The sequence below is a fragment of the Galeopterus variegatus genome, unplaced genomic scaffold (genome assembly GCF_000696425.1).
Source record: "Galeopterus variegatus unplaced genomic scaffold, G_variegatus-3.0.2 Scaffold44, whole genome shotgun sequence".
In the NCBI taxonomy this organism is placed as follows: domain Eukaryota; kingdom Metazoa; phylum Chordata; class Mammalia; order Dermoptera; family Cynocephalidae; genus Galeopterus; species Galeopterus variegatus.
Genome location: NW_007726155.1, coordinates 241,385 through 261,228, shown reverse-complemented (window position 1 = coordinate 261,228; position 19,844 = coordinate 241,385). Strand labels below are relative to the sequence as shown.

The window sequence follows — 19,844 nt, the reverse complement described above, 5'->3', positions numbered from 1 at the left end:
TCAAAAGCCATCAGGATTATAATTCATTCTACTTGGCCTGCAAATGGAAGATTGCAGTAAAAATAAAACTAAGCACATTTATTCAGTCAACGTTTGTGAGCTCCAGCTGTGGGCAGCACACTGTGACAAGTCCTTGGGGAACCGAGCTGAACGTGGGAGGGGCAGCCTTTGACCACAGGAGTCCCACTCCTTGGTGGGTAAGTCCTCAAGCACCATTCTGACACCTCCCCTTGAGGAAGTGAGGCAGGGCAGACACTTAAATTCAGTCCAACACTGGATTTAAGACCTAAGTTCTCAGGACAACCTTCACAGGTCACGTAGCTCTTGAAACTAAAATCACCTCCACTGTATGATGAGTATGATACAGTAATTTCATCGGATAATTTAATGATTAAGTGCAAAGTGAAAGCACTCAGTAGGCCTAAGGTAAAGAAGCAAGCTGTGGTTAGACTCATTAAACATGGTGACTACTTGAGAAATCCCCAATCTGCTAGTTCTGGTTGGAGCAATTGTGCCCCACCTGACAGTCTTCTGCCAAAGAGATACTCATTCATTACCAGGAAAACTGGTAAATTTCCTCCTCAACTTCCTACTGAATGTTCTGAAGAAAAAAAAGACAATATACTTGAAAATTCTTGAGAAGTGAAAACGCCGTGTGTTGACAGACAACAAAGTGACATGTTTATTTTATAAAACAAAACCACCCAAATACACCTTTAAAAAAAATCTAGGGTTTCTTCCAAGGGTTGTAGCATGGTAGCAGGAGAGTATTTTTGAAATATTAAACAAATATTTTTGCTCATTAGGTATTTCTAGTTGTCTGGGGCTTCCCACCAACTGAATCAATGGTATTTATGGGAAGGGCAGCTAGAGATCAGAACAGATGGCAGCTGAAGAGCTTAATGGGTGTTTTTAACTCAGCAGACACAAAATCTGAATGCAAAATGCTTCTGATTTGTAAGAGCTAAGTGCTTGAGAGAGAAATAGGTTTTGCTTTGAATTCCAAAAGAGCTAGACTTAAAGTGTAAGCTCAAGTTTGGAGGACTGATCAGCGAGTAGATGAGCTAAAGGCGAGGACCTGAGGGCAATTTCCCACTACACAGAACGTCAGTTAAAAATCAAACTCTGAGTTGGGGAGTTAAGAGCTTGGAGTGAGAGGAGAGTGGGGTTCAAACCTTGAGATGATGGAGGAGAGCTCCCTCCCCCTGAAAAGTTTGGAGAAACCTAGAGCACAGCAGTACACAGCCTGCTTTCTGGGTACAGCCCACGAGGCTACAAGACTCCTATAGAAAGCCCTCATTCCTGCCATGCTGAGCAGCATGGTGGCCAGGTCAGAGAACAGCTAGGATGTGGGAGGGATTATTCTTGTTAGATTGACCTGCTGCAGCCTTGCAACGTTCTCCACATTCTGGTGGGGTACAGGAAAGGCAGCCAAATCCAAATTTCCTAAATCCCCAATTTGGAGCATGAAATCCCTAGAAAGCCTGTGGACAGTATGACCTGGGGTCTGGATGTGGGTGTTTACAGTAGGGGCTTTTATGACCTGAGGCCATGGCAGGGCCAGAGATGGTAGGCTCAGCACCCAAAGGTCAGGTAGGATTAGGTTCTCTGTATATGCCTCATGTGGAGAAGGGGAAGAGGGCGAAAAATTTCACCAAAAGAGACTTAAATTCAAAGAGATCAAGGTTTTACATCTGCAGTGACTAAATAATTTTTAAACTGCAAGACTGAATCTCACTTACTCCCCCCACCCCCACATACAAACACACGCACATTGGTCTCCACTGCCAAGAGCAAGCATGGAGGCTCATGGACAATTTGACTTCAGTTACATTTCTGCGTAACTGGGTTGTGACTATAGAATGTTGATCCCATTATCCATATAGTGAATAAACTGAATGATTGATGAAGATATACAGGTTGTATATCTCTTATCTGAAATGCTTGGGGCTAGAAACATTTCAAATTTTTTTGGATTTTGGAATATTTGCAGAATATACTGGTTCAGCAGCCCTAATCTGAAAACCCAAAATTTGAAATGCTCCAATGAACATTTCCTTGGAGTGTCATGTCAGGGTTCAAAAAGTTTCAGATTTTGGAGCATTTCGGATTTTTGGATTACGGATGCTCAACCTGTATCTGATATTGTCTGTGCTGGACAGAACTGAAGTAGACCTGGCTTCTGGTACTTTTCTCCCTCTTTTCCCTCAGGGCCCTCCCTTCACCCAAATGGCTGACTGCAGGTCATCCTATTGCAGGATGCCACCCACCATGGGCTGCTCTGCTGTGTCCAGGGCAGTGCGTACTTTGAATCAATCTTGCCATCATCCTCCATTATCAATACTGATCTATAAGTCTCTCTTCTGAAGGAACAGCCCTCATTTCCCAAGAGTTTAGAAAGCAATCTGTTACCCTAATTTAATGAGCTATAACAGTATAACAACTCCACGATGAGGTGGCTTGACCTGATAAGGATGAAGTCTTGGTATTATTGGCAGCACAGGATGGTTTTAGCAGATGCAGGAGGAGCATTCTCTTAATTTTAATAGATTACATATATTGTTTATGAAGATTTTCTGTTTAGAATAAATGATGCTGAATTCCACTTACAGAAACACCAAGTTTCTGTTTTGTGTAAATTTAAGTAAAAAGTCAATTTATGGGAAATACTGGGTAGAACATAGTACAGGTGGGACAAGCATGGCAAAATCTTGAAGGTGATAAAAAAAATCAATTTACTGAGGTTTGACATAGAATGCTGTACAGGAGTGGGTTTTCAGGGGTGGAATTTTTCGTTGTGTGGCAGGCAAGGCTGAGAGACACGGGGGACAAGGGAGCCCTCCCTTGCAAATTATATCCAGCAGGTAGCTTTTCATTGTCCCACAGGTAAGATCAGACATGTTCAGAAGCCATGTTCTATTCTGCACTGCACCCACTGAGGATCCAAAAACACAGGAGAAAAGTGGAAAATTTGGACATGTTCATAGAAGAGTATAAAGAATCAATACACATCTGGAAAACACACCTAGATGGAAAATGGAATTTTCCAAGAAAGACAGGAAAGTAGGAAATAAACTTAACTCCAGGCAGAGAAGATTATTGTTGGCCTTGATGAGAGTGTCCTCAGCAGAGGTCACGGGTCCTTTGGAGACCACGCCTTCTCCACTCCTCAGTCCATGGGAGTGAAACAGAGAGAAATGAACTACGAGGGAGGAAGTTCCAGTTCCAAAACATGGTATGACTGGCTGTTGCCACTGGACGTTTAAGCCATTTACCTTCCAGCCTCAGTCTCTTCAGCTAATAAATGGGATAATAATTCCTCTCCTACCCCCATCAACTTCGATTTGCTTAAAGGGCCTCAAACTATAAAAAGACACATTATGTCTTTATGTACATCAATCACTAGTAACACATGATTCTTACATTTCATCCAAACATATACAGGGAGAAAACACAGACATGATTAGGGAGCCAGTTTTTTAGTGCTGACAGAGTAAGAATTAAAGAATCAACATGCAACCACAGAAAAGAGAGCGGGATGAAGCATACCCTCAAACGACTTTAAAATCAGCACTTTGGCTAGTTCTTAAATACTAAGGACTATTCATGGGATGTTAAGGACATTCAAGGGCCGAAATCCCAAAAGTTATTGATAAGTTAAAAATGTTTTCTTAAGTTGATGTTAGCAGTGGTGTAATCCAGGGTAAAATTGTTTGAAATAAATATATAGTTTCTGATATAAAATAGACTAGGAAAGTATAAAAAGATGTCACAGTAGTAGGCAAATGATGGCAGATGAGCTTATCATTACTATTGGGTACTTACAGGGTGCTTTTAACTTTATCGTACCATTTCGTTCTCACAACAGCATGATAAAATTGCTATCACAATTATTCCCATTTTACAGATGAGTAAACTGAGGTACAGAGAGGTTAAGTAACTCGTCTAAGCTAATAAGTGCCAGATGTGGGACACAAACCCAGGCAGTGTGGCTGCCCTCTACCTGTGCCCACACCCTACCCCACCAACTGATGAAGTTGAGGGGTATAAACCAGTAACACTTTAGTAAAAGCTGGCAACAGTTGAGGGCCTACCAAGCGCCAAGTAGTACTATGAACTATAAACAATCTCATTTAATATATCTGACACTCAGCCTTAGGGTGTGGGCACTATTATTATCCCAGGTTTACAGATGAGGAAGCTGAGGGGATCAGGGACAGCAGAGACAGGAAGGAGCTTCCTGACCACCTAGAGCTATGTTTCTCTACCCTTTTTTACTGTCATGCCCCCACCCCTGCCACCAAAGGAGCCCCTTTTCCTAATCACCTCTGATGAAATTTTAATACCACGGAGAGACCATATATCTGTTATGGACTGCATGTATGTCTATGTTTTGTACATAAAAAGAGTAAGATTTCTTCACTGTCACCCCCCTTAAGAATAAATTTTTGCTCCCATTATGAGTTCTTACATGAGCAGTCTGTTGTGACCCAGGAAAGTGGTTCATTTGTTAACTTCTCATTCATTCATCCATTCCATCTTTCAACATTTACTGAATGAAAGAGATCATACACAAAAAAGTACTGTATGATTCCATATATATTAAGTTCAGTAACAGACAAATCAAATGTTCGATGACAGAAATCAGAACAGCGGTTGCTTCTGGAGGAGGGACACTGGCTAGGAGGGGGCACAAAGAATCTTTCTGATGTGACAGAATTTTTTTTATCTTAATCTGGGTGAAGGTTACATGTGTGCACACCTTTGTCAAAATTTACACATAACAAATCTGCATTTACTGTATATAAATTATATCCTACTAACATATAGTTTTTTGTTTCTAAGATAAGCACAGTAGTGAGAAAGGGAGAAAGAGCAGAACAAGGAGTTTGATCTATAACTGACTGAACAATCAACTGACATAACTTCTACCTTTGGACCAACCCCAATATGTATAGTTTTAAGGAAAGTATTTCCTAGTATGCGCCAGCCCAGGTACCTCAAATTGGTCTCTGAAGATGCTGCCATGCTTCTGGATCCACAGTCTCCACCAAATGCTCTGTGTTATCACGTAGGATCAGGAAAACCAAGCCAGCCCCTTAATCTAACTTTGCCAATGTCTGCGCAGGAATTCCATGCACAGCTCTGACGATCCAATGTCACAATGGAGTGGAAAAAGTCTAATGAGTACCTCAAAAGAGCAATAGAATCTAAGAACTTCCAAGTTGAGGGCACACCTTAACATCAAGGACTCTGAGGTTTATTATGGCTTCTGGGAAGAGGTGACAAAAGTCCATGAATTCACAAGAGGGGAGAAGCAGGGGCCGCCTTTCGCAGACTTTGAGAGCAGTTATTTCTCTGGGCGGTGGTCATGTGCTGCCTTGTGACACTGCCTGCACTTGGCACAGAATGGTTATTCACAGCAGCACTGTTATTTTGCTTTCCACATGCTTATGTCATTCTCCCAACCAGATCAGAAATAGCCTATGGTCAGAACCATGTCTTTGGATCCAGCTTAACTGTCCTCAGTGGCCATGCATAGTACCTCACAATCAGACTGCTGGGACTGCATAAGTCTGAGTACCAAATTTTTTGAACCAGATACTGGGGACCAAGATCTTTGTGCTACTTCTGCATGTGAGAGGCCGCCTAAGAGACACAATCTAGATGCCAATCTACTGGAATTTCTAAGACATTAAAAGATTTAGGGCACAACAGGAAAACTGTTTAAAATCTGTCCCTTCTAGAAAATTACATATGGTCAATGCAACTTTTAGGTGGCCTCAAATGCCTTATTCTATCTGTAACAGTATATTAAGCTAGAAGAGGGAAGAAACTTGATAGAATTTGCTTTAGAATAGAAATGTGATCAACTAAATAAATCAGTTTTTAAAGCTATGTTTGCCCTCAGAGTTGAATAGAAAAAGAATAGAACTAAGAGCTTACATCTGTAGAGAACCTGCTACGTATCAGGTATTCTACTAAGCATAGCATAAACATTATTTTATTCAATGCTTACAGTAACCCATGGAGGTAAGTGCTATTATAATACCAGTTTTACAGAAATTAAAGGGGTTGGTATCTGTCTAATTTAGGATAATGGAATTGGAAGGTAAAGTAGGAAGTCAAGCTGAGACTCTCCACTTTCATGCTCAACACTATCCTGCTCTCCTTCTGTGACCTTTTTGATAACCCTGCAGGGTAGGTGCTACCACCTCGCACTGATGGAAACAGAGCGACAGAGCTGGAGTTTGAACATAGACACAGATAATTATCTTCAAAACCTTCCCTCTTAACCACACCACAGTCTGCTTCTCGCATGGGTCTATGAAAGATTTAGGAAGTAGGTCAAGTAGATCAAAGAGAAGGACAGATCACCTAGCGTGTGCCCAGCTGGCCTCTGGGGTGAACTTGCTCAAGGGCAGCTGTGCAAAAACGGACCCAAGAGCCAACTGCAGAGCAGAACCCTGGGCACGGGCTGCAGCAAGTGGCATTTTCAGGTTGGAGGAGTAAGCGTCCAACACGCACCATGCTAATCCAGCACACCCCTTTCTGGATCTTACCTGTACAGTTTGTACTGTGTAGATTTTCTTCAGATTTGATGCACACTCAGCTGCTGTGGCACCAGGGAGGGATCTGAGCAAACACAAGCAAAAGAACAAAGACACAAGCAAAACGAGCAGTCAGTGTTCATGAAATAGTCCACAATGCGATGGTGCAGGTCTTAATAAAAATCAGGTCTAAAACCAAGAACTGAACATTTCTGGGATGCTAGTTAGAATTAAAAACTGTGAAATTCCTGCTTTGTGAAGTCATGTGTTTCCTTCTCCTAAAAAATCAGCATTTTTATTCTGTGGAAATTTAACAGGAAAAAAGGAAAAATGTATGTAAGAAAGCTATTAGAAACTGTAAAATCATTTTTAAAATACTAAAACTAGTGATAACCAAGCATTTTGGCTAGCACCTTAGATAAGAGACTATCTCATGTACAGATGACAATGAAATGCATGGTCCTGACCTGGTGATATGCTTCAAAGGAAAAATGTATGTAAGAAAGCTATTAGAAACTGTAAAATCATTTTTAAAATACTAAAACTAGTGATAACCAAGCATTTTGGCTAGCACCTTAGATAACAGACTATCTCATGTACAGATGACAATGAAATGCATGGTCCTGACCTGGTGATATGCTTCAAAACTTTTTAGCAGTTGGTGGTAAAATATCCATGCACTCTTGGGAAAGGGAGTGACCATTTGCCTACTTTAAGAAAACATTATTGCTAAAAGTCAACTTTGGTTTCCTCTGAGTTTGCATGTGTTTCCAAAAACACTCACCTTTAGAAAATATTTTCAGTTATTTTCTCCAGCTGTTTCAATTAGCTCTGCTGAACTTTATGGTCAGAATGTGTTAATCTTTAGTTTGCTATATGTTCCACTAGATGGCAACATACTACAGGTTTATTCACCAGAAAACCCATGCAATTTAACTGGCCTTACCAAGCATCATTTCCTGGGATTGGGGGTAAAATGACATGGCTCACTTACAAGTTAAGACTCCATTCCTGCCACCTTTTCTTTCTTCCTATACTGAATTTGCAGTTCGTGCTTAAGAATGTTGGAGTCCACTTATATCAGGCCTAAAGTGAAATCCCACCACACCTATCGTGCTCGAAAGCTCCAAGTCTGGTTGTTGGTGAGAAATAAGAGGCTTGCTGAGAGGAGAAAGTACCCTGCTCACAGATGACCCACTAGGATCTGGAATCTATAAAAAGAACACTCTTTATCAGCCACTGGCCCTCAGAGACATCATCCCCAGGAACCCTCAACATGTTGCACTTTCCGGACAGTTGCTAAACCACTGCATACTGGATATGTGCACAAAACTCACATTAGCTCAGGGATAGAGGGGATGGCAGAGGCCCATGTCCAGGTGGGGGTGAGCATAGCAAGGCTCTGCGGCTACACTTCTTGAACTATGAATCAATAAATGCTCCCTAAGTGTCGAACCTGAAGAGCAAAAATGCACTTCTGAACACAGTTCCCTCGTCTGGATGTCACTAAAGAAGAATAGTTATGCACCAGTTTGGGGGCAAACAAGAGACCCCCTCTGGGCAGGTGAAGTCTGATAAATAAATCTATGCTTAAGCACTGAGTTTACAACTCTTTTCTAGCTGTTTATAAATTTGCTGAACATTGTTTTAAAAAGAGCAAATCCACAATAACCACCACGATTGCATTTTGTTGCCAAACTTGAAGCCTAAAATAACTATGTTGAACAGTGTGGTAAAGAGTGAGGTACTCTGGTGACCGGCCCCCTGATGAAATACATCAGTCTGTGTGGATTGACTGGGCTCGTGGTTACTGAAGTATCAACTCAGTTAAATATTAATTGCTGTTTAGTGCAGGTTTTTATGCCATTTTGACTTACATTATAAAAAGATTAGATGAAAAAAACTAAAAAACCTCACTTTTTCTGAATAGATTATTACATGAAAAATCTATTACTTTTACATGAAAATCTACTGGCATTTATTCCAATACTAATTTTTCTTCCTTTGAAAAGTTTAGCTGACTGCTCAAATATGCCCAGCAAATATATACCCGAATCCCTCAAAGCACATATGCCAGGATACAGAGGGCTCCTTCCCTAACTGTGTATGGGGAAGGAGGGTTAGAGTCCAAAGGGAGAAAAAGTACTTTGCATTTTTTTTCATTTTTAAAACTGTGTTTTCAAGCTTTTTACTAATTTGTAATGTTACATTTCTTTTTTTTTTTCCTTTTTGTCTTTTTTCGTGACTGGTAACGGGATCGCAACCCTCAGTGTCACGCCCGCACCGCGACCGGCAACGGGATCGCAACCCTCGGTGTCGTGCCCCCACCGCGCTCAACCAGTGAGCGGACCGGTCTCTATATGGGATCCGAACCCTCGGTGGGAGCGCCACTGCGCTCCCAAGCACCGCACTCCACCGAGTGCATCACCGGGCCGGCCCTGTAATGTTACATTTCAATTTAGGATGGCTTAGAATGAGTACATTTGCATGTTCACCTTACAGCATTATGTCAATTTAAGCAAATACGGTGTGAGGATAAATACCATTTAACCTAGAAAAAAATCAGCGATAAACTTTTTTTTTTTTTTTTACATGCCTCTTTTTTAATGCCTGTCTCCTCATAGTCTGGTCTTTTACTCATATTCCAGTACAGGAGACAATTATACAAAGTCATTTAGGTCATCTCAGTTTCACTGTCCAAGTATTTTGGAAAAAAAAAATCAAGTTTCCAGAGCCCAAGAAAGGATCCAGAAGGAAACACCTAGCAGTGCTGATTAGCATCAGACAACAATATCAATAGCTAACACATATGTACAGAATTCTTGCTAGTGTGTGAAGCATCTGACCTCCCTTGCAGCATTGAATCCTTGCAAACCTGCTTATGCAGCTGTCAATATTATTTATCACCATTTCACAGGTGAGCAAGCTGGGGCTTAGAGAGGTTTCGTAACTTGCCCAAGGTCACACAATGTGATTTAAACACAGGTGACCTGTGATTCCTGCTCTTCACCCCTCACTGTGGAGCTGCCTGTTTGAGCCATATACACACATTCTTTTTTTTTTTTTTTTAAAGATGACCAGTAAGCGGATCTCAACCCTTGGCTTGGTGTTGTCAACACCACGCTCAGCCAGTGAGCCAACCGGCCATCCCTGTATGGGATCCAAACCCGTGGCCTTGGTGTTATCAGCACCACACTCTCCCGAGTAAGCCACGGGCCGGCCCTATATACACACATTTTTTAGTGGGGTTTTATAGCTGACTCTTGGTGCATTCTCATCAAGGCCACCATTTTTGTTGAATTTTGCTAGATTAACCATTTATGATATGGATGTACTGGGGTTTGAAAGGAAATATGTCAAGTTCCACGGACACTCAGTTTCCTAATTTCTTTACGGAGGAGGTTGAATTAAGTGATCTTAAAGGTTCCTCCCAGCTACTCGGCAGTTTTACGAATACCCAGGTTTCAAAGTAACAAAACAATGTTGTCAGAACTACAGATCATAGTAAAGGGTTGGCTTGGCCGGACAGCAGAAGATATGGCTCCTGTGAGCCAAATCTAATTTTAACAGTCACTCAAAAACACCAATATGCCTAACCTCCAACTTCTTTAACAAGCAAAATTAGGTCACAGCCACAGAATCAATCTTAAAAGGGCAAATGAGCTGAGATTTTTAAACTGTCTGCCTTATAAATAGGTCAGTCTGTGCTGGACTTGCTGATTCAAAGTTGAAGCAGAAGCTGTATCATCTATGGTTACTGTGTCTTAAACTAGCAGTACAGGCTGTTCATGGCAAAGTTGCAGCCTTGGCAGTGGGCAGCCACATCTTCTCTTCCCTGACACTCAGATAGTTGTAGCAACTGGAAGGTAAATGTTTGTAATGGATTTCAACGAAACAAACATTTTTACTAGTATCACATATACAGTATATTCTCATATCCTTAAAAAACCTGTATTACATTCACGTTACAAACCTTAACCTCCCAACATAACGCTAATCAAAACCCTCTCTCTGCAGACCAGGGGTGCTCATCTAGGGGTGATGTTGCCCCTCAGAGGACATTTGGCAATATCTGGAGACATTTTTGGTTGTCAGAATTAAGGGGATGCTACTGGCATCTAGTGGGTAGAAGTCAAGGGTGATGCTGAACCTCCTACAGTGCACAGGACAGACCCCTACCACAGAGCATCATCTAATCTAAAATGACGACATGCCAAACCCAAGAAATCCTGCTGTAGACATGTAACAAACAGTCTCAGAGGATTTAAAATGTATTTAATCAACAAGGATTCATTAGACACCTCTTTTAGCTGCTGCAGATACAGTGATGATCATTCTAGACAAAGCCCTTGTCCCCATGGAGTTTACGTTCCAGAACTGACACCCCTGCTCTCTGAATTCCCCAGACTCCTGAAGAAACAATGTTCAGATCCTTTTTTATTTGCCTGGGGGGGAAGAGGGAGGAAAGAAAGCTGAGAGAGGAATATATATGCTGATTTGTGACCATTCCTAGAAGAAGATATAATCAGAGCTGAGTAAAATCACACAACCAAGGAATCGGGACCCGTTTTCACATTCTCTGAATTCTCTGCCACCCTCCTATGGTATACAGCTGAAGCTAAGAACACAGCAATGGAATACTTGCCCCTAGATGCATCTGGTTAAACAATTTGAATTGACCACCAAGAGTTTCCCCTCTATTTAATTATATTAATATAATAATAGCCTCCTTTTACTGAGCATGTATTACATGAAAGGGTTTTGAATATATTCTCTCTAATCCTTATAGCAATCCTGCCAAGTTGGTATCATTATCCCCACTTTACAGATTAGGAAACTGAGGCTCAGCGAGCTTGTTCTGTTCTGTTTTGTTTTGTTTTTGTGGCTGGACAATATAGGGATCTGAACCCACAGCGATCCTGTTTTCGCATAGTGGATCCGGGTTCTTCTCCTCCTGGTCTGTCTGGCTCTGATGCCCTTGACCTTCCCTTTAGACTAGGCTGCCTCCCAGTAAAATCTGAGCAGTCGCTGTCAGCCTGGGTGGTCTCATACAATACACCTTATGGCAAACCCCTCTCTCAGCCCTTCTTAGATTACCTCCTCTCTCCTTGGGCCCACCCACTGCTCCTCCACCCCCGTGCATCTAGCTACGCTGTTGGGAGGTGGTAGAAACAGAGATGAAGGAATGGGCTGGATTCCACTGGAATCCCTGGCAATAATGATACCCCAAATGTGACACAGTAACACAACTCAGAAACAGCATGTTTACAGTCATCATTTTGGGGGCTAGACATAGGAGGAAGATAATGTACCAAACAAAGGCTATAGATGGGCTGTAGCAGGAAGGCAGGAAAGCCTAGGGGTTAAGAGGATGGTCTTTGGAATCAACAGATCTCAGTTCAAGTCCCAGCTTTGCCATCCACCAGCTGTATGAAAATCCTGACCTTCTTTTCCTCTCTAGAAACCTGGTCTCCACCTCATTGCTTTGCTATATAGGCTATATGAGCTAATGCTATACAAAACATTTATGCAGTGCATCTAATTGCATCTAATAAGCAATTGTTGCTGATGTCATCATCATCAGAGATGGACAGAAGAAAAGGACACAGATGAGAAACGAAGAGACATAGGCACATTTTTATGACCTGTGGGATAGAGAGAGAACTTCCTATATCCATCTTCAGAAAAGAAAGCCTAAGCAAAAAACCCACAAAAAACAAATAAGAAAAAAAAAGAAAGAAAGAAAGAAAAAGAAAAGAAAGCCTACCAGACTCCAGTATCACTGGGCTAAAGGCCACAGCTACTTTGAAGGCTGATTCCACTTGGATCTTGCTAATCCAGAAATTGTGATGGTCACAGCAGAAGTAGGAAAGGACCCTTCAAGGTCTGCCAGGTAGGTAATTAATGTAAAGATGTCAGGGGAGCTGTTTATGTTACTTAAGACCAGAACTCCCAACTCCAGTTTTATATGACTCCTGTGTGTCTCCAACTATATAACTAAATAACAGGAAATACATCTTAAGATTCTCTATGTAAAACTGGTGAAAATTCCTTTTCATTTGGAGAGTTAGGAGAAGGCAGAAAGTCCAATAACATTGGACCTGTTCTACTTAAATGGTTTCCGAGCACCTAAGTACCATTTACATGCTAAAATCTAATATGCTATTTACAAATCATGCTTATCCACCACTCATTAAAGCAGCTCCCTGAGAATCTCCAAAAGACAAAACTCTACCTTAAGTCTGAAATGTAAAAAGCGTTTTATCCTCTCTCTTTTTCAGGAAATACTGAGTCCCCAGTAATCGAAGAGATCATATATCATGTTGTACGTGTATACGTTACCTCATTTCATCCCCATTAAAATACCCTTAGGTAAACAACAATTGCAACTCCACTTTGCAGATAAAAAAACTGTGTCTGGGGTGGGAAAGTAACTTGCCCAAAGATACACAGTTGGTCAGTGGCACAGCTGAGACTTGAACCAAAGGTTGGCTGACAACCTTGCCCGTAGTCACTAGCCTAAACTGAACACTTCCTGCATGGCTGATACTATGCTTGACACCATGAACACACTATGCATCAAACTTGGTCCCAACTGCCCTGCCGCTTACAGTCCACAATTCAGACCTTCCATATGTGCCTTTCCCATTAAACCCTGCCCTTTAAGGTATGGCTGTTGCAGTCTAAGCTCATTAAGAAAGTTCAAGGGGACAGAGGATTTTGTAAATACCTAAGGAAAGTATCTTAGCCATTACCTGACCAGCTCTTAGTGGGCCACAGCACCACTTCCCAGCCATCTAAATACCTGGAAATGCTTCTTACAAAGCAAAGAAGCTGCAAAGGTTTCCTCAAATTTGGCCTGCATCTTTGCCGCTCAAAGTGTGATCAGTCAACGGGCAGAATCACCTGACAGCTTATGAGATCTGCAGTCTCCAAACATCACTTGTGGCCGGCTAACTCCCAGTTGATTCATACATACATTAAAGTTTGAGATAGGGGTGGCCAACATTTAAATCAAGTCACCACAAGAAACACTAACTTGAGAACTAAAATCTAATGAACACAGCATCATAAGAAAAATGTAAATATTACCATTCTCACAAATACAGTTGTTATCACCCAAAGACATTATCAAGACGGGGTTATCATTAAATATTAATGACAATTCTACAAAGGCACTACAATATGGGTTTTCAGGTAGGGCTCTCTTCTGTGCAAATTTTGAAGTAGGGGGTCCTTGGCTCAATCATCTCCCATGAAACTGGCCCTCTGTTTCCTTATTTGTGAAACGAAGTGGGAGGCCCAGATTACCTAAGTCCTGTTCAGCCCCCATATTTTAGGATATAAGATATGGGGGAATTGTAACCCATCCTTTATTCATACGTACAGAGAAGTGTTCAGCAGGGTGAGGACGGCAGAGCTTGGAGTCATACAGCCCTTAATTCACATCCTGTTTCTGTTCTATATTGCTGTGTGACCTCAGACAAGTTACTTCTCCGGGCCTCAATTTTCTCATCTGTAAAATGTTGCTGATAAATCCTACTTTAATATCATGTGGATTTTGTGGGCAATTATGTATAGCACTTAGTCTAGTGCTTAACACATAGGAGTCAATTGCAGTTCATATAAACAGGTTAAAGTGGAAAATGACATGTAAAACTTTATATGTTTAGTATATCAGTTACCGGATACACATGCCTAGTACACATGCACAAAATAAATATTTGGTAAAAAATGTATGATGACAATATTCCACCTTATGTGAGAGATAATTTCATTTCAGCCAAAAGACCCAACCTTAAGGGCAAAGATTTTGAAGCCAGGGATAAGTCTCCTAAAAGCCAGTCTTCCTGTAGAATTGACATCAACATCAGGCTCAGCTGTCAGATGGAAAATCTGCACAGGCCCAGTAACATGATTACATATGTCCCTCACATATCATTTACTCCATTAAAGACAATTTCATTTTAATCACTTTTAGATAGATCTGTGGCCTGTGGCTACACCAGCTTCCTGTTTGAGAAAGAGTCACATACAAAAATGATCCAAGCCCTATTACTGACAGTTAATGGTGCACCTATTGAAACTATATAAACTAAATGTTTTATTTCTGCATGTTTATTTGATCTCAATCTCTCTCTGCTTCCATCAATTGTCACTCCTAGTCTATCATATAGCTCTCTGACAGTAGCAACAGGGGCTCTTTTCATCTGAATATAAAATTAATCCTTCAGTACACAAAGGCTGGGTGGAAAAGAAGTATAAGCGTTTGAGTATACGACAGAACTAAGTGAGGCCAAATTTTGAGCTGTCCCCATGCCGGAAAACTAATGTCTTGCCAGCTGCCTTAGGTTTGGAAATAAGTACATGGCATCTGTAATATTAAAAGCAGGAAAAAATATTTTTTGAGCAGCTAGCACCAGATATGTACTAGTACCAGGTAAGGACCAGTAACTTTTCAGAGGGCCCTCAAACCTTTCTGAAAGAAGCAACCACTGACCCACAGTTAAGGCTGTGAGTCCCCTAGGTCAGGGCCTTTCCCAGCCAGTCTACCCAGAGGCTCTTTAACCCTTGTAAAAAACAAAATCCTGGGCCATTTAGAGTTTATGGGTCTAAAAAGGCAAGAGTAGAGAAAAAAAAAAATAGAACTGGAGATGCCAGCTCTCTCTGACAACTGTGGCCATTCCACACTGCCTCCTCCTTGCCTAGTCTCTTTAACCCTTGTAAAAAACAAAATCCTGGGCCATTTAGAGTTTGTGGGTCTAAAAAGGCAAGAGTAGAGAAAAAAAAAATAGAAGTGGAGATGCCAGCTCTCTCTGACAACTGTGGCCATTCCACACTGCCTCCTCCTTGCCTAGTCCTAGTAGGGCACTCTATGAACAAGGATGATTTGGGGGTCCCCTTTGTCACTGGACCCACTTCCGCATATCAGATTTGTTACTGTGGACCGCATCACTGGAATGCATTTGGAACTCAGCCTGTAAGGTGGGTCCCTACGTAAGTCAGCACCTCTCTCAACTCTTCATTGACACTACGGAAGCACAGGACATGTAAGACATCCCTCCTGGGAGGGCAAGGCCCATGTTACAGTCATCTTTGCAATCTCGTAACCTACAACAGTGACTGGCAATTAATATATATGAGCAGTAAAGAGAGGAGTAACTCTCAAGTTTGATACCGAGGGCATTTGTTACAAATCCATCTTCCATCCCTAGAGGTCTGATTCGGGAGGTCTCATGCACGGTGGGAAGCCTGTAGTTTAATGTGCATGGCCAGGTGATTCTGAGATAAGTGGAAGAGGGACCACACTTTGAGAAACACAGACTTGTTGGAGCTAAACCCTGATGGAGCGGGATTGGTGGCAGATGTATGTGATGGCTCACCTTTGTGATCAAGAACAAACATCCACAAATACTCACTAAACACCTACTGTGTGCCAGGCACTGCAATGTGCACTCCCTGGAGTCACAAACATGAGGCAGTTAGAGTCTCACAGTCAAGAGGGTGGGACAGAGGAGGAATCAATTATCCATAATACAAATACTGGCCTAGAAAAAAAAATGCTGCAGGAACACAAGGGAAGTGGCCTTCATCCCGCCTGGAGCTTCATCCCGAGGCTGTTTAAGGACAATTACAGAGAACTAGCATTCCAGTAGGACCTCAAAGGCTGCATGGCAGTTTTTCAGGTAGACAAAGGGCAAAAGGCCATCCCAAGCAAAAGGAACATCACAAGACAAATTTCACAAGCTGGCAAGTCCACAGTTTCTCCAGTAGTCTGATATCCAGAAAGAAGGGACAGACTGAGCGGTATTTTGGAGTGGGGGAGTGGTAGGTGATAAGCCTAAAAATGAAATGGGTTTCATATTTAAAACAGCAATATATAAGTTTGCACCATAATCTGTAAGTCCATGGTTTTCCTTTCTTTCTTTCTTTTTTTTTTTTAAAGGTGGAGAATCATTTTTTCAAATTAAAGTGGCCCATTTCTAAAAACAAACCACCACCACTCAGAGCTGCTCTTGTAGAAGTAGTAACAGAGATTCAGAGTCCCCCTATCTGGGTCACACAGCCCCACAACAGAGGCACCCTTAGGTGATGAGAGACATAAAGTAAAAATCCGTTGCTGCGGCAGAGGAGAGGGGCAAGGGAGTTCTGGAATGATAAAATCAGGTATACGTGAGAAGGCTAACCATGCCAGTGCAGATGGGGGATGCTTGGAGAAGAGTGTGGGAGCAGGCAGGTAGCTAAGCAGGCTACCATGTAACCAGGGCTAGAGATGACCAAGGCCTGCAGAGAGAGGGACACGGAGAGGAGATGGCTTAGACCTGAACCAACTTTTCCAAGAGTAGTCAACAGTATGAAGTACAGAACTGGATGGAGAAGCGTACTTGGAAGAGAAGATTCAGGGATCAAATGGAAATTCCAACTGTGAAAAACTGGTAGTGTGGTGGGACTGTTCACCAACACATGGTCGGCAGAAGAGGAAGAGAGTGGAGAGAAATCGGCTCAGTTACTGAATGATCAGTACTGTAATTAAAGTGCTTCTGGAGTCTTTCCCAATTACCTAGCACGGACCTGCGTGTGAGGGGTCTGGTGACCCAGTCTGTACAATGGGTTTGAAGGGTCTGAGCCGTAGCTCTGACAATATAAATGGAAACTTAGTATAACTAAAATAACTAAAATAATGAAACATTTTGGCTTTAGTTATGATTTGCCTTACTTTACACACACACAGCCCAAAGTGGCCTCGAAGAATCAAGATGACAGAATAGGGTTTTAAATATTAAGAAGAGGGGAGGAAAACTCTTCATCCTATACCCCAATCCAAAATCACCCCCTGCCCAATGCTTTCTTAGCCATAGGGTCTAATTTTTTTAACCAAATAAGGATTTATTAAGTTGACTATTAAACATGCAAATAACTCTTTTGAGAGGTTCTCCTTTCACTCAAGGGGGGGAATGAATTTAGGTTACTAGCTTCCTAACACTGAATTCAGATCAGCTGCTCCAGAGACTGTTGATGTGGTGTGGGTTTGGGGAGGGGCTGCTAATTTGGGAGCATGGTAATAACACAATGTTAATAGTTAAAAATTACTAAGCACTTACTCTATGCCAGGCACCTGTTAGGTGTTTTATATCCATGGTTCTTATCTAATCCTTAGAACAGCCCTATGAGAGAAATCCTATCACTGTTCTCATTTTACATACAATGAAGGTGAGGCTTGGGGAGGCTAGGTCACCTGCTTGTCATCACACAATAGGCTGGAAGGTAGGACAGGCCAGGAGGTAGATGCCAAAGGGGAGTTTTAAGTAGCGGGGGGCCTTTGGATGCCGTGGAACTCAAAACTGATGTCATCGGTGGCAGAAATCAGCTATGCTGCAGTGAAGGGTGCCTTGGAGGGCTCTCTTGAGAACTTTGTGATTTTTCTAGAATGTTGTTTCTCTGGAGGAAAAGGTTACAAGTGAACTTCTAGAACACAATGTGTGCATAAACGCAAGGGAAAGGGGGCAGCCTATATAAATGGATTCCCAGAGAAGTAGAAAAAGTTAAATAAAAATTATGAGATGATTGATCGAGTAAATTCGTATGTACAATGTTGGAATTAATTATAATTTCTAAGTTAATGCAGTCATTTCTATTAAAGATTTGAACACTGTGCTAACAGCATATTTCATTTGATTACTGACTTTCAGAAAACAAAAACGTGCAAATCAATAGTGAGATATAGTTGCGTCTTCTTACCATGTTCTTACTTTAAAGACACTAGATATTCTTAAGAGTGTGGGTTATGTAATATGGATATTTTAGATCATTCCTAAAAAGTGTTGTTCCTATATGTAGACTAATTCTTGACCTATTTAAAAAGAAACTCTTTTGATACTGTTTCCAGTCAGCAGTATCCACAATTTAGACCACAGGTCGTGGTTTAACACCTTGAAAACAGAGATCAGATGAAAACAGCACAGTTAACAGCACACCTTTAAAAACAAGGACACATGATTTCATTCTGCTAAAGTTTGCCAAAACCACTCTTGTTATGACAGCGAAATGCTCTTTTAGCATCCCATAACGAAAGTGAAAATGTTTTGAAAAATGAGACTCACTCCATATCCCTCACCCCCAACTTCTTTAGGTCCCAGAAAAGAAAATGGCTCCAATGGTCAATTCTTACAGATGGGTGGTAATTCCAACAGGAAGAAAAAAACTTGTCTTAGCTGAAAGTGAAGAATATCTCTTTTTTAAAATCTTGCAGGCATTTTATGCAAAGCCTTTTAAAACCAGATTTGTATCTACGAAGCAAATTTCTCAGAAAACAGTCACATACATTTCCTCCTAACATTTAACCACAGTAGACACAATTTCATCAAAATTTTCATGCACTCCTGCGAACCTTGAGGTGTCATCATTGGGCACCCGCTGCGTCACAGATAATAAGAAGGGGTCTGCATTTATCTATCTATTCATTCGTCAAAAATTTCCTGTGTTCCTACTATGTGCCAGACATGGGTCTAGGTACTGGGATTTAGCAAGCATCCAAGAAAAAGTCTCTGCTCTTTGATTTTTAACCAAGGGAAGGTATCGAGGGGCTGGGGAGACAGACTGAAAAGAAATTCACATAGACTAGAATGCGGTCACATTAAGCATTATGAAGAAACGGAAGGCAGGGCAGGAGAATAAGGAACACTGGCGAGAGTTTCTGTTTTAGATACGGTAGTCGGGGAGGCCTTTCCAAGGCGAGGGCACCTGAGCTGTCCCTTGAGAATGCTATAATTGCCCCCTTTACTGACAAGATGAGCTGCTGCTCATCCCTGAATGCCCAGGGCATGGCAGGTGTGTGGCTCCACGGCACGGGCTCAGGAAATATCTGCCCAGTAGATGAAGAATTTCAAGAGTCGTCCACGGCAGCTTCGGCCGGGCACGGGGTGGAGGTGGCCAGTGTGCAGTAGTAATATCACCAGCGCACACTCCCCAGGGGCGGGTCAACTTTCCCCGAGTGCTGTCACAGTCAGGGTCGTGTCCTGAGCTCCCCCAGAGCCCCGCGGCGTAACCGGGACAGCCATCGCTCTGCAGCGGGGAGCCGATCACCCCCGACTCGCCACCACCTCCCACGGCCCAGCCAGGACGCCCGACGGGGCATTCTCTTCGGAAAGGCAAAAAGGAGGAAAGTGCTGCCGAAACTTTCGGGGCTGCGCTCTCCTCTCCCCGCCCGGAAGGCGAGGCCGCCGCACGGTCGCCCGGCGCGGCCCAGAGCTCGGCTTGCGACCCGGCTCCGCGCGAGTCCCGGAGCGCGCGCCG

The 19,844-nt window shown here is 42.2% G+C and overlaps 1 protein-coding gene across 1 annotated transcript in view; it reads right to left on the bottom strand.

Annotated features, from left to right (window-relative positions):
* EIF4E3 (eukaryotic translation initiation factor 4E family member 3) overlaps positions 1 to 19,844 on the bottom strand; it is a 40,503-nt gene that overhangs the window by 16,176 nt on the left and 4,483 nt on the right. Inside the window, exon 2 of the mRNA XM_008571791.1 lies at positions 6,564 to 6,636. The gene's annotated coding sequence lies outside the window, so the exon portion shown is untranslated. The remainder of the gene's footprint in view (positions 1 to 6,563; positions 6,637 to 19,844) is intronic.